Below are 15,885 nucleotides of genomic sequence, written 5' to 3' on the forward strand. Positions count from 1 at the left end.
CACTAGCTCAGAAGCCACAGAAGTGGGGGGGGGGGCTTGAGGGTGCTCACTCAACTGTGGGTCCTAGTGGCCCCGCCTTGCTGCAACAGAGTGTGCCTAGCCAGGTCCTGGGTCCAGGGAACAAAGGACACAGAAGCACCGCTCAGCTCCAGCCCCAGAGGCCTAGCAACGCAGCTAGTAGGAAGGAGAATTCCAAGCTGGTGTTCAGTCAGGTGACATTGTGATATAAGTGCTGACTGAGCTTCATTTGGTTTTACTGTGTTATTCACATAATCCATCCCCCCAACAGCCCCCCCCCCCCAACATCCACCATGAATCTTCACCATGTGGACTGGAAGCTTCCATCAGCTTGTTTACTCCAGATGGGGGTATCTCAGGTAAAGAGCCATCTGCATTATAAGAAGAAATGCCCTGAAGACATTCCCATAAATCCCTTGGTTCCCGATTAGGGAACCAAGTTACTCAGTGAGCCAGGTGTCTGCTCCTCAGGCCCACCTTCTACATCTCCACAGAGTCTGCAACCATCGTTGTTGACACTACAACTCTGAGATGACTTCAGGGCTAGAAAACCAAGGGGCTTGATGGGCATTCTGGAAGCAGCTCTCCTCTGTCCCCAACCCCCTAGGCTGGGTCCCAGACTCCAAGTGGGGGTCCATTCAACCGACAGGGCCGAGCACCTCGCTTGCCTCTCCCAGTGTCTGCCAGGAGATGGCTGCCAGGCTAAAAAAAGCAGCATTGTTCAGCCGCGTGGCTTTGACGTCTCTGCCTGCTGGCTTGTTCCAGACAACAAGTCCACACAGGCTTTGGTCTTCACTCAGGCCCCAGGTACACACCCACATTCAGTGGGGCATGTGCACCCTCAGGCAGTCACGTAAGAAGCCACTGCTGAGCCTGCCTGTGAAGGAGCAGGGCCTGGGAAGTCCAGGGCCAGATCCCAAGGGGCCCTGAGGAATGCTGCCTCTGACGAGAAGTGCCGGGGACAGCTTCCTGTGGGATTTATGCTACCGCCTCCCTTTCGGGGGCAAGCAGTCCTCTGAGTTGGAATGTGGAGAAGGAGGGTGGTTTCTATGTAGAGATAGTGTGGGGGAGGGTGCAAGTAACACTGGGTACGTGCAAAGGCTCAGGGGACCAGGCTAAGAGGTTGTCCTGGGGTCACTTGCAGGGCTACAGACTCCTTTGGGCAAAGCCCTCTCCAGAGGGTTCACACCCAGCCTCCCATGTCCTCCTGAAGGCCAGCTCTTCCATTCTCATCCTTATTACTTACAGCATCCTGGGGACACTGCAGCCAGGATGGTCTGGTTCTACCACTTCTGAGCCGCATCAGAAGGACAGGAAGGACAGCTCCCACTAGGGTACCAACAGGTGGACTATCAGCGTCCTCCAAGTATTTATGCAAGTTTGCTTTCTACCCTAGCAGGAAGGAGGATGGGGGAGGGTAGCGACATATTGGATACATCACTCACCCCTGAGGTGGTGTGGGAGCCTTAAAGATCTGGGTCAAATCCAGTAGGTTCAGGACAACGTCCACAGGTCGAGGAGCAACTGGGCAACAGGATGTGGAAAGCAAAGAAGACAGTCATAAGAGGGGACACTGTGAGAGCCACCTGGGAGCATGAGACCTCGGTATGACTACAGAGGACTGAGGTTCATCCAAGGAGCATCCCATTGCAAAGATGCAGCTGAGGCTGGGCCTCATCCTGAACTTCTACTAGCTAGCCTGAATGGCTGCTGAGGCCAAAGCCTCTTAAGGCTCACTGCATGTGAAGTAAAGAGTTCGCATGTGTCAATCACTCCCCACCCACAACACCTGCCACTCAAACACTCCGGAAGCTCCTTCTCTGTCCAGGAGAGTAAGTAGTGCAGCCCCTTCCGCTCCCCATAGCCTCCCGCATGGCCTGCCAGGATGGACTTTATCTGACCTTCTTGGCCGAGGGGACCAGATTGTCACATCTGTACTGTCTGGAGCATGCGTGACTACCTTGCACCTGGAGAAGATGCGTCAACATCATGGAGGAACTATTGCCCTTCCCATTATTCTTGCACAAGACCTAGCCAGTCAGTAGTTCAGCATGGAGAAGAAAGGGGGGCTCACAAGCTCCAGCCTGTGGCTGAGGAGTTGTTGATCACCACTGATGGCCGCTGGGGAAGGGGGAGTCACTTTTCTTCAGGAGTGTGGTCCCTTTTTAGTTCAACCTCTCTACAGGGGGTGGTCCCACATTCAATCCCACAGGTGCGCCATTAATCGAATGGGGAGTGTCTTAGAATTTCTACTATGAAACACCATAATCAAAAAGTTGGGGAGGAAACGGTTTATTTCAACTTACACTTCCATATTGCTTTTCATCCTTGGAGGAAGTCAGGACAGGAAGCAGGAGCTGATGCAGAGGCCATGGGAGGATGCTGCTTACTGGCTTGCTCCCCGTGGCTTGCTCAGCCTGCTTTCTTAATAGATTCAGCCAGCGCAGAGATGGCACCACCCACAGAGGGCTGGACCCTCTCCCACCAATCACTAATTAGGAAAATGCCCTACAGCTGGATCTTATGGAGGTGTTTTCTCAATTGAGGTTTCTTCCTTTCAACTCTAGCTTCAGTCAAGTTGACCTAAGACTGGCCGGGTCAGTTGGGTTATAAAAGAAAAGAGAGAAAAGAACGTTGGAAGTGTAAGAGCGGATCTGGAGGGGTGAACAGAGGAATGGATATGATCAAAGCACACTGTATGCATGTGTGAAACACCCCCCCAAATAATAAGAACATATTTTAATTGTTCATTTTTAAATTGATGTTTAAAAAAAAAAAAAAAAAAAAAAAACAAGAAAAAGTGGGGAAAGGGAAGAGGCTGCCAGTGAATTCCAGGCAGTGGGCACCAAGAGGTCCCAGGGGGTTAGTCATGGAGTAGGAGAGACACAGTGAGACACACCCCTTTAGACACTGTGTCATTGTCCTGTGTCAGGCTGTGACTGCCCTCTTCCCTGGTCTAGTCGTGTGAAAACAAAAACCTTGCATTATATCTGCACTGTTTAAGTTTTCATTTTTCTTCTATTTTTTTTCTACAGCCCTGGGGGTTGAGACTCAGGGCCTCAGTCAAGCGCCATATCACTGAGCCACAACCCAGCACCATGTATTTTGAGGTGTGGTATGTGTATGCGTGTGCTGCATACATGTAAGTATGTGGAGACCCATACCCAAGCGTGTGCATCTAAAGGACTCAGTAAGAAGTCCAGTACTGTGGTAGTTTGAATATGCTTGGTCTAGGGAGGGCCTCAATTAGGAGGTGTGGCCTTGTTGGAATGGGTGTGACCTTGTTGAAATGGGTGTGGCCTTGTTGGAATGGGTGTGACCTTGTTGGAGGAAATGTGTCACTGTGGGAGTGGGCAATGAGACCCTACTCCGAACCAAGTGGGAGCCAGTCTTCTAGCAGCCTTCAGATGAAGATGCAGAACTCTTACCTCCTCCTGCACCATGTCTGCCTGGATGCTGCCATGTTCCCGCCTTGATGATAATGGACTGAACCTCTGAACCCGTAAGCCAGCCCCAATTAAATGCTTTATACGAGTTGCCCTGTCATGGTGTCTGTTCACAGCAATGGAAACCTAAGACAGGTACCTTCCTCTATCATTTTCAATCTTACGGCCTCAAGCCAGGGCTTCTCACCAAACTAGCAGCTCACCATTTTGTCTAAGCTTTCTGGTTAGCACGCTGTCGGGATCCGCCTGTCTCCGTGCTCCCTGAGCACTGGGGTTACAGGCATACACAACCAAGACCAACTTCTTATTTGGGTGCTGGGGATTTGAACTCAGTCCTCGTGATCTCGAAGCAAGTACTCCTACCCACCGAGCAACCTCTCCAGGCCCTTTTTCTGATAGATCTACTACTGGCTGGCCTTGCTGGTAGCTTTTAGTGGGCCAGGGCTGACTAGCCTATCATCCACCTCCTAGTTAGATTTCAGCTGCTGTGATGAAACACGATGACCACAAGCAACCCGGGGAGCAAAGGGTTAATTCCTGCTTGCAATTCTTAGGTCAAACTCCATCGCTGAGGGAAGTCGGGGGCAGAAAGTCAAGAAGGAACCTGGAGGCGGGAGCTGATGCAGAGGCCATGGAGGGATGCTGCTTACTGGCTTGTTCCTCATGGCTTGCTCAGCAGTAGTCTGGGGGCTGCCACATCAATTGTTAATCAAGACAACGCCTCACAGACTTGTGTCTGATTGACAAAAAAAAAAAAAAAAAATCAAACAAACAAACAAAAAAACATAAAACAAACAGCCACACTGTCTAAGGCATGTGTGCCAACACTGCTTTCAGACCTAGCATCTCTGGATACGCCCAAAGCCACCACCACCACCTGAGATGGCTTGACACAGAGACATCGGCACTTTGGTGTGGGCAGATAGAAAGTGCTTCTCAGGGGCTTCTCCAGTGAGGTGCATTTGATGGAAGATAAGATTGTAAGTCAGTAGTAAACAGACTGCCCATGGCATCCTGAAGGCCTGTCTTGAGGAGTGGGCGTGGCATCTCTGAGGCAGGGAGCCATCAGTCAGAGCAGCTGCCTTCTCAGGCTTCAGGGGTTGCCGTTGGCCAGAGGCTCCATCCACCCGGACACTGGCTTGGCCCATGGACTCCAAAGGACTGTTTTGTTTTGTTTTTTGAAGGGGGTGAGATTCAGTTTATGAATTTATTCAGTTTTTCTTGCATCTTCAAATCTGCTATCATTATAACAATGCATGTATTCATCCCAACATACACACACATACATATACTCACGCATACACATATATATACACATACACACATATATACACACATACACACATATACACACACATACACACATATACACACATACACACACATACTATACACACATACATAAACACATATACAAATATACACACATACACACATACACATACGTAGACACACATACAAATACATACACACATATACAAATACACACACATACACACATAACACATATACAAATACACATACATGCATGTACACACATGTACAAATACATACATACAAACAAATACATACATATAAATACATACACACATACAAATACATACCTATACACATACAAACACTATTACACACATATACACCACATAAATGCACGTGCACACACTATACAAACACACACATGTGCATACACATGTACACAAGCACACTCAAACACACACACACACACACACACACACACACACACACACACACACACAGAGCAATGCCTTAAGGCCTGAGCAGAGATGGTGGCTTCAGGCCTCAGGCAGCCTGAGCTTTGTCAACTGGTTTTAGCTGGTTAGAAAGATTAGGGAAGGGACAGGGTGGGTATTCTGCCCAACCCATGCTCAGCATGTAGTCTCTGGCTTGATGAAATCAAGTGACTGCCAGACAGAACCTGCCTCTCACCCAGCTGGGAATGCTGCTGCCTGCTGCCAAGCCTGCTCTTGGGGAAAAGTGGGAAAAGCCACTGTCCAAGAGCTGCAATCAGATAAGTTGATTTAACTGGCCCTGCCACTGCCACATCTGGCCCAGTAGAGGCTGTGCTAGATGTGCTAGTAGAGGCTGGGTTAGAGAGTTCTTATGGGTGCAAGGGGATACATTAAGTGTACACAAATGAGTGTGTGCTGGGGTAGATACATGCATCAGAGTGTGTGCTTGCATGTGTCTGTGTGTGCGCGCGCACGCGCGCTAGGGTGGATGTAATCATCACAACGTATGTGTATGTGCATGTTCAGATAGATATACGTATCACTATATATGTGCATGTGTTGAGGGTGGATGCACACAACATCACTGTGTGTGTGTGTGTGTGTGTGTGTGTGTGTGTGTGTGTGTGTGTGTGTTTGGGCACATGCATACATCACAGTGTGTGTACTTGTGTACCTGTGAGCTTCTCACTTAACCTGAAGGCTTCGTAGCCCTCTGACACAGCAACCTGGCACCCAAAGACAACCAGCTAGAATAGGAAGGGATCAAATACCTGCCGTAGTACTGTCTCGACCGCAGGCATTTCTTGCCCCTTTCCGTGGGAAATTTCAATCCTCAATGTCCTCCAAAGAGAGAATCTGTAGTCTTCCTCAGTCACCAAAGCTCCTTAGGAATGACAAGGTCAATGCCAGCCTCTGACCCCTCACACAACACAGCTCACAACGGGGATCCAGGTGCCCCTTCAAAGGGAGAGTGATGGTGCCCAGGGAAAGAGAGAACCCTCTGTAACTCCTGGCCACGCTGCCTCTACCACATCTGGCCCTGGGGCTCTCCTGGAGCAGAGATAGAGGCCAGGAATCCATACTCAGAGCTGCTGGCCTGGAAGCTGGCCTTCTCCATCTTTTTCCGTGGAGCTCTTCAGCCAGAGTTAGCACTGTGCTCCCACAAGAGTGCAGGAGCCTTGCTCTGAACACAGTGCCCAAGCCCCTGAAGATGTGGGCTTCAAGCCATCCTAAGTGCCAGTCACCCCCTCCCAGCCCTCTTGGGGTAATCTGTTTGCAGAAATAATGATCAAGGCTGAGGCAGAGGATGTCAGGAAGCCCAAACCCCCAAGGGTTTGGGATGGTCAGGCTTAATTCACAACTTGACTGAATCCCCTGGGAGGTGAACCTCTGGACACGCCTGTGGGGGAATTGTCTTGGACTGCCTTAGCAGATGTAGGAAGGCCCACCCATTGTGGACAGCACCATCTCCTTTATGTAAATGAAGAAGGATCCATTATGTAAATGAAGAAGGGAGTTGGGCAACAATAAGCATTGCTCTCTGCTTCCTGACTGTGGTTAGGAGGAGGAAGAAGCTCCCACCGCCCTGGGCTCCCTGCCATGGTGCACTTGACCTGTAGCTGGAGCAAAGTCTTTCTCCTTTAAGTTGCTTTTGCCAGAGGATTTTTATCACAGCAACATTAAAAAAAAAATTTAAGGATTAAAGAAGAAAGGGCCAGGGGCTGGAGAGATGGCTCAGTGGTTAAGAGCACTGACTGCACTTCTAGAGGTCCTGAGTTCAAATCCCAGCAACCACATGGTGGCTCACAACCATCTGTAATGAGATCTAATGCCCTCTTCTGGTGTGTCTGAAGACAGCTGCAGTGTACTCATATATAATAAATAAATAAATCTTTAAAAAAAAAAAAAAAGAAGAAGAAGAAGAAAGGGCCAGATCCTAGCTGCCTAGGGTGACCGAGTGCCTTGGCTGGGCAAAGCTAGAGTGGCTGCCTTGATAAGTTTGCACACCCTGGAATAGCAGGACGAGTGTCTAGAGCACAGGCAGGCAGAAGTGAGACATCACCATCTGCTGGGAATCTGTGTGGACCGACTGATGCGGCTTCTCCTCAGTTCACGAGGAAGAAGTGTCTACCCTCGGGCCAACTCAGAAGGCAGTACACACCTGGAGCCCTCAGGAGGCGGAGGCACGGAGACAGCAAGTTCTAGGCCAGCCTGGATCACAGAGTGGACACTGAGAGAGAGAGAGAGAGAGAAAGAGAGAGAGAGAGACAGAGACATAACAGAGAGACAGAGACATGACAGAGAGACAGAGATATGACACAGACAGACAGACAGACAGACAGAAAAAGCTAGAGAGCACTGTGGTCATATCTCTGAATCTTTTGCATCCAGATCCTCTTTGTAGTTGGTCAGGAAGAGTAGTGGGTAGCGTGGGTTGAACAGAGCCAGCCATTCATCTGCAGAAGAACATTGGGATCCCTTTCAGCTTTGGGTATGGCCATGAACAAAGCCACTCTGAACAGCTGTGTGCAGGCTCTGTATGAAGACAGGTCTTCATATTTCTGGGACAAATGTCCAGAAATGAACTCCATTGGTCATATGATAATGTACATTTGATTTCCTAGAAAAACACCAAGCCCCATGCAGGGTACACCATTGGACAGCAGCTAGAATGGTCCAACTTCTGGTGTTATTCCCCCACAGGCAAGGGCCCACGCACAGTATGAGAGTCCCCTGTAGTGGCTAGTGTTTCTTATTTGTATCTCTAGGTCTGTCTGGCAAAATGTCAGCTTGTATCTTTTGCCCAAGTTCCCACTGCATTGTTTGGTTTTGACCATTGAGTTGTGGGAGTTCTCTGTGTACCGGTCTTTGTGGGATGCATGGTCTGCAAACACTTTCTCCCGGTCTGTAGCACGTCCTTTTAGCTCTTGTGCAAGACCTATCCCACAGCACAGGCGTCTCGTTTTGATGAGTCTAGTGTGCCTGCCTTTACTTTGACGGCTCATGCTTCTGGTGTTACTTCTGAAACCTCTTCCCCTGACCTTGGAGCCTGAAGAGTTTCTATTTTCCTACGAGTTTTGTAGTTTGGGGGTTTGCAGTTAACCTGTGATCCATGGTGAGTCTGTTTCAGTCACAGCTTTGAGGTTCAGGCCAAGGGCCATTTGTTTTTTCAGCCTCGACTTTGCCCCAGCAACACGTAACTCTCTCCCACTGACTAACTTTTTTGTCGTTTTGTTAGAAATCAGTTGGGCATAGGTCAGGGCCTCTGCTTCTCTAATAAGACCACACTGTCGTGATGACTATCCCATTACCGTAAGCTGTGACATAGAAAGCCCATTGCTCCTGCTCTCATGTGGGGAATTAGGAACGTTCTGGTAGCCGGTGCCTCTTGAACAGCTGCCAGTTAGCCGGCACGCGGATTCAGAGCCTGAGCGCGTGCGCGGGCGATGCCAGTTGAATGGTAAATGCACTTCTTATTTTTACCCTGGAGAGACAGATTGCTGGAAGGAGGAGAGGAAAGAATGTTTTGCATACACCATCGGGTTGAAGCCAGGGCCCCGAGGCTGCTAGACTCCACTGAAGCTCTGTTCGCCTCTGTTCTTGGCTCCTGGTGCTGCCTTGCCTGGACCCCAGCCATTAGTTACAGACCTTGGACAAGCAAAAATGTAGTGAACACTAGGGGCCGAGTTTCCTGGGCTTTGGGGATAGGGTTCACTTCTGAGATTCAAAAGCAGGGAGGGATGTGTCCGGGGTGACAAGATAGCTCAGCAGAAAGTTCAGAAGGATTAAATCTAGTTGCTGGTGTCCATGACTCCTGCTGAGTCACCGTGGCCTTGAAAAAACGTGGCTGAGGTGGACGCAGCTGCTGCTCTGAGCTGGGAAACCACCTACCATGCGGAGTCACCACTCACTCCCTATGCAGGTAGAATGGGACCAGCCTGGAACCAAGACACCCCAAAGTAGACTCTCCAAGGAGTCACTAGACCCTGATGCCCTCGCTGTACCTCCAGACAGTTCATCTATCTGAGTGGGGGCCAGCTGATGGTATCTGTTGAGAGCCAAGGGAGGGTTCCCCAGAAAGAGAAAGATGAACGGGCAAAGTGTAGGTGGGGAGGCAGACGGGCAACATGAATTCTAAATGGGAAAGGGCAGAATCAAAGACTCGGGACTGGAACTCCTGTCAGGCTATAGGTTAGTTCTTTACACAACATGGCAAATTCCTCAGGTTCTGGGAGCCGCAAGTCCAAAGTCAAAGTGTTGGTTGGCCATTCTCTTCTGAAGGTCCTGGGAGAAAGTCCTTTGTGTCTCTTCTAGATCCCAGTAGCTGTGGGTATCCCTAAGCCATGGCCATATTGATTCTCTTCCTCTTCCTCTTCTTCCTCCTCCTCCAAGAGATGGCTTCCTGCTGTTTCTTTCTGTCATCTCTCTCTGCCCCTGTCTTAAAGGGACACAAATGATGGCCTCTAGGCCCATCTGGCTAACTCAGGATGAGGGCCTCTTCTTAAGAACCTTCCTTTAGTCATGTCTGTCAGCATAATAAGAAAAAAAAAACATCCTGAGAGGTCCTAAATTTAATTTAAGAGCCAAGAGAGTGAGGCTGGAGGAGAGACAGAGGAGATGGATATGTTAACAGCTGCAGGCTAACCCAACAAAGACTATTTATGCTGAAACCCTGACTGAAATCCCATCACAGAGGGCCACAGTGCCCCCAATTCTGTTTACATAAAAACCCCAGGTGTGTTAACTCCAGCTGGCCCACAAGTCACAGGCCTAGCCTCTACCCCCAAACCCTCTGTGGATCTCTTACCCGTGGCTAGCAGGGGCTCTGAGGGGTCAGGTGACATTCCTCAACCGCCACCTCACCTGCAGCCGGAAGCCCACAGACATTTGTCCCAGCTCCTCATCCTTGTCTGGTTGACATCCAGACCTCTTTTTCCTTTCCTAGATCCTGCCTCTCAAGAGTCAAGATGGCGGGCGACCAGGTAGGAAGCCCTTTCCGTTTGTTTCTTGGAACAGTTAAATGCCAGTTCGCTGCTCTGCCATATAAAGTAATATTCACAGGTTCCTATGTTGAATCATGGGTGGATCTTTATTTATTTATTGACATCCTAAATACTGCCCCTCCTCCACTCCCTCACAGGGTCCCTCCTCCCATCCCTCCTCCCCTTCTCCTCTGTAGCCTCCACACCTCCACTATGATACCTAATAGTCTCGGAGGGTGAACACACAGAGCAGCAGGCTGAGGCAGAGTCTGGCTGGACAGGATAGAAACCTTGGTCAGCTCCTGGAGCAGCCTTCATCTTAGCTCGAGATGTTAGGTGACCTGGGAAGGAACAGGTGGATAAAGGGAAGAGCCAGAGAGATGAGCAAGGACGCACCCTCAAGGAGGACTCAGGTCATGTGCAGCTTTGGGCTCATCCCTGGGACTGAAGGGGACAAAACTGCGATGCCTTTGGTCTGATTCCAACAGCCACAGACAGCCACCACAAAGTGACATAGTTAATGAATTCAATCACACTCTTTCGAATAACACTCTTTGGAACTGCTTTAGTTTTTACCGTCCAAAAGTCAGTCTGTTAACGATCGGCATTGTGTGTTCTAATTCCTGAAAACCTATGTTGACTGTTGCATTTCTTTGTTTCTTTGTTGTTTTGGGGTTTCTTGGTTGTTTTTTTGTTTTGTTTTGTTTTGTCTTTGTTTCGGAGACTCAAAAAGGGGCATGTCCCTTCCAAGGGGGCTTCCCTTCCGATGACTTTACTCAGGACTCACTGAAGGACCTCAGACACCCTAGGAGCATGACAGTGATGCCCCTGCACACCACTGCCATGTATCCCAGTGATGGCAAGAGTCTCTCTACGTCCTGAGCCCCAAGTATCTTCCATCACAAGGAGTATGTGGTGCCGGGATTTGGGGGCTCCAGAACCAAACATTTATCAGAAAAGACAGGGAAAGCCACCCCTACCCAGTCACAGATGGGTGGGTTGATGCCGCAAAGGGACCGTGACCCTGGTGTGGGTTCCAGAGGCTGAACTGCCAAGGCTCCCTAAGCCACGGCGGTCTCGACTGCATTGCCCAGCCATAGTACCAGTCCAGAACCTCATCCTCTTCCGACTCCAAGTTACTTCATTGGGGAGTGACGTTAGGCCTTGCCCTTTTGGAAGTGTTTCTGCAAACATGACCTCGTTTTGCCTGGTGACCGCATCAGCCAAGCCCGTGGGGCATACTGGCTCCTCCCCCACCCAGCTCCTGCCCCACCCCCTGTCACAACACGTCAAAGCTGAACAGGAAGTAGAGCTGTTTCTGGCTCCTGCCAGCCTGAGACAGAGTCTCCTAGCAACTAAAGAGGGCTTCCAAGATTGGGGGTGTGGAGTGGGGGGATACTAGCAGTAGTTACTGTCCAGACACCTCTGCAGCTAATTCCATCTTGACCCAGATGAGACAGGACTTGAGCAGTTACTGAGGGTGTTGGCATGTGTATGTGGGATACTCGGTGGCTCAGCCAGCTGAGGTCCCTCTGGGAGATCCATACAACCAATCCCAGAGTTCCCCCTCCTTTGTTGCCGCTGTTCAGGGGCCAGAGGACCAACCTGGTGTTGATATTCAGGGACAGATGGCTCCTTACTGTGGCCCGGAGACTCTTCTCAAGCCCCAAGTGAGTGGCTCCTCCCATGCTGTCAGGAGGATCATGGGAGACAGAAACATGAGACAGGTCCCTGTGTCTAAGCTTCAGGTCCCACCACTCCCTAGAATCTCCACAATGAACCTTCTCTTTATCAAGGAAACAGTTGCCAGTGTGTCCCTGCCCCCATCTCCATGTGCTGCCTCCCTTGGGGTTTCCATTGCTGTGAAGATGAGGAAGGCAACTCTTATAAAGGACCTTTAATTGGGGCTGGATTACTGGTTCTGAGTTTCAGTCTATTATCATCATTGTGGGTAGCTTGACAGTGTCCCACAACGTTGGTGGAGCTAAGAGTTCTATCTACATCTTATTCTGAAGGCAAACGGGAGAAGATTGTCTCCCACATGGCTAGGAAGAAGGTCTCAAAGCCCCACACCCACTGTGACACACTTCCTCCAGCAAGGCCACACCTCATAACAGTGCCACTTCCTGGGCCAAGCCTATTTAAACCACCACACTGCTCACTGGACCCTATTCTCTGGAAGTGTAGGTGGGGCCAAACCCCACATGGCTCTGACTCCAGTACTGGATGAATCTATCAGCCAAGGAGGGTGTCATGGCTATTCCTGGTTGTCAACTTGACTATATCTGGAATGAGCTACAATCCAGAACTGGAGGGCTCACCTGTGATCCAGATCTTGAGACTGGAAGACACAAGTTTCTAACCTAAATCTTGGCATGGAGATCTTGAGGCATAGTGGCCATGGAAAGCTTAGGCCTGGGCAAGGTAGTACATGCCTTGAATCCCAGGAGACTGAAGCAAGGGGATTTCTGAGTTCAAGGTCAGCCTGAGACAAAGCAAGTTCCAGATCCAGGCGTGGTGGTACACACCTTTAATCTGGGCCACACCTTCTGCTGGAGGCCTACATAAGGACATTGGAAGATGGAGGATTCACTCTTCTTCAACTGTTTGCACTTAATGGCCAGCACATCTGTTGGAACCTACTTCTACAGAAGACCAGCTGAAACCTAGCCTTGTGGGACTGAGCAACTGCTAGACCCTTGAACTTCCCATTCACAGCTGCCCGTTGTTGGGTTACTTGAACTACAGACTCTAAGTCATTATGGTTAGCATTCTGTCTAAACTCCACCCCCACAGTTACCTGGCAACAACTAGGTAGGCCTGGCCTACTATAAAAGGGGCTGCTTGCCCCCTCCTCTCTCTTTTGACCTCTTGCACTCTTGCTCTCTTGATCCCTCTGTCCCCTCACTTGGTTCCCCCTTTTCTTCCCCCTCTCTCCACATGCTCATGGCCGGCCTATACTCCTCTTCTTCTCCTTCTCCTTCTCCTCCTTCTCCTCCTCCTCCTTCTTCTTCCTCTCTCTCTCTCTCTCTCTCTCTCTCTCTCTCTCTGCCTTTCTCTGCCTCTACTACCCTCTTAACTCCCCTCCCCATGCCCTGAATAAACTCTATTCTATACTATACCGTCATGTGGCTGGTCCCTCAGGGGGAAGGGATGCCTTTGCATGGGCCCGCTGAGACACCTCCTTCCCCATACCTCACGACACACACAAAGAGCATATCCTATATCTCTTTATCTTTTTATAAACACATCAATTACAATAAATTCCCTTAATATATACTGACATTCCATAAGGTCTGTTAACTCTAGAGATCCCTGAACAATCCAGAGAATGAGGATCCAAGAACCACCGTCGCAGACATCTAAAGCTCTTCTCGAACCTTCAAAGCCGCCCCCCACCCGACAGCAACCCTTGCATTGGCTGCCCCCAAGCCCCGTACCAAGTGACCCCAGAGACCAGAGGATCCTCAGATCCTCAGACGCTAGACAGGCTCCCGAGGGCCATCATTTCCTCCGAGCTGGCCATGAGCTGTCTGAGTGGCTTTTACCTGTGTAGTCTGAGGCCTGTGATACAGCCAGCCTGTTCCAAATTCATGAAAGGAAGACGCCCCGGGGAGATGAGAGCATGCGGTGGAAACTCTCAGCGAGCCAAGCTCTTGGATTTTTTCCTTTCCGGTTCCAAAAGGCGAGGGTAGGTGGGAGCATGGTGGGGGTGGGGTGGGGTGGAGAAGAGGAGTCTGGGCTGGGAACTGCCAGCAAGGCCCTGCCTGGTGCCTGTCACAGAACAGCACAGCAGGCGGCATCTTCTTCCCACTGAGAAACAGGAAATCCACCTGCAGTGACCTGAACTCATTTGGGAGATTGAGGCCACTAGGAAGGCTGGGGAGTGAGTTTTCTTCCAGGTTGTAAGCATCGGGTAGTACAAAGACAAAGCCTCTTGCAGCATCCCAGACTCCCTCCGTCCTCCCTTCCCCCTTTTCCTCTCCCCCCATCCTCCAGAACCAGAAGACAAGACCGTTTCACAAATAAAGTCTTTGCTGTGGATGGTGTCTCAGTGCTGAAGGCTTGCTCTCAGCCACTGGGAGCTATCCTGGAAGAGGTGGGTTCTAGAGAGAGAAAGTTAGATCCTTAGGTACCTGTCTTTGGAGAGGATTGTGACAGACTCCATCTGTCTCTCTCACATGGGAGGTGAGCAACTTCCTTCACCATGCACTCTCTCTACGACATGCCACCATGAGCCACAGACAACAAGGACTATCAGTCACGGACTGACCCCTCCACAACGTAGCCATTATAGCAACAGAAAAAAATAACAGAAGCCCTCATTAGCCTCTCCTGGTACCCATTCATCCATAGATCCAGAACTATCTGCCTCCACCAAGCGGACATTAGTCGTCAGCCAGAGGTCAGGGCAGCATGCTAAGTGTCTCACGGATTTTCCATGTCATGCTTACAGTGACAAATATCTACTGAATACCTGTGGTGGCTTGAATAAAAATGGACCCCATAGACTCCTGTGTTTAAATGCTTGGCCCACAGGGAGTGGCACCATTAGGAGGCGTGGCCTTGTTGGAGGAAGTGAGTCACTGGGGGCGGGCTTTGAGGTCTCAGATGCTCGAGCCAGACCCCAGTGAGTTGCAGTCTTTTCCTGCTGCCTACGGATCCAGATGTAGAACTCCCAACTACCTCTCCACCGCCATGTCTGCCTGCAAGCTGCCATGCTTCCTGCCATGACGATAACAGACTAAACTTCTGAACTGAAAGGCGGCCCAAACAAAATGTTTTCCTTTGGGTTGGAGAGATGGCTCAGCACTGGCTGCTCTTCCAGAGGTCCTGAGTTCAATCCTGGCAAACACATGGTGGCTCACAACCATCTGTAATGGGATCTGATGCCCTCTTCTGGTGTGTCTGGGAGACAGCTACAGTGTACTCACATTAAACGAATAAATGACTCTTAAAAAAAATTGCAACAACAAAAAAAATCTGTTTTCCTTTATAAGAGTTGCTGTGGTCATGGTGTCTCTTCACAGCAACAGAAACCCTAACTAAGGCAGTACCTACTATGTGTCTACGGCTGCTTACATAGATCAAAACCCAGCCACGAGCTTACAGCCATGCTTTGTATTCTACCACAGCCTACACAAGGCTACTAAGATCCATTTACAATGAACTTGATGACCGTACCACAAAAAGATCACAGCCCTTGGGTATCTTTCGTAGCTTTCCAGAGGCATCATACGTGAAGCAGCTGGAAATGTCTGCAACCTGCCGCCAACATTGGGGTCACTGAAGGGAGCTATCTATCATCTACAGGAACTGGCCAGGAAGAGCCTGAGGCTGGAGCGAGTGAGCCCAGGAGCCAGGGTGTGTTTCAGAGCCTCCTCTGAAGACAGCACAGTGGCTGAACCCCTTTGAAATGATGGGAAAGGGTAACAAGATATCGGAATCCTGCCTCTCTCTCTCTCCGTTTCACAATCAGAAGACAAAGCAGAGAAGGGCCAGCCTGAGCTTTCACACCCAGGGCCCAAAGCCTCTCTCAGCAACACCCACACTGACATCAGTGAAGTCTTGTGGACCAGAACTGGCTGGGAACAAGCAGAGAGGGCCAGCCCAGGAGTGTAGGTAGCTCCGGTAATGGGTGTGTCTCCAGGAAAAGGTAAAAGTGTATAAAATGGCTTCAGAGCTCAG

The 15,885-nt window shown here is 50.0% G+C and overlaps 1 long non-coding RNA gene across 1 annotated transcript; it reads left to right on the forward strand.

Moving 5' to 3' along the window:
- The first annotated feature begins 8,542 nt into the window (after nt 1-8,542).
- On the forward strand, nt 8,543-15,885 carry LOC143435197 (uncharacterized). Its single transcript, XR_013105270.1, has 3 exons — nt 8,543-8,675; nt 10,161-10,197; nt 15,511-15,885. It is a non-coding gene; the product is annotated as an uncharacterized LOC143435197 (long non-coding RNA).

This window comes from Arvicanthis niloticus, chromosome 20 (assembly GCF_011762505.2).
Source record: "Arvicanthis niloticus isolate mArvNil1 chromosome 20, mArvNil1.pat.X, whole genome shotgun sequence".
Classification (NCBI taxonomy): domain Eukaryota; kingdom Metazoa; phylum Chordata; class Mammalia; order Rodentia; family Muridae; genus Arvicanthis; species Arvicanthis niloticus.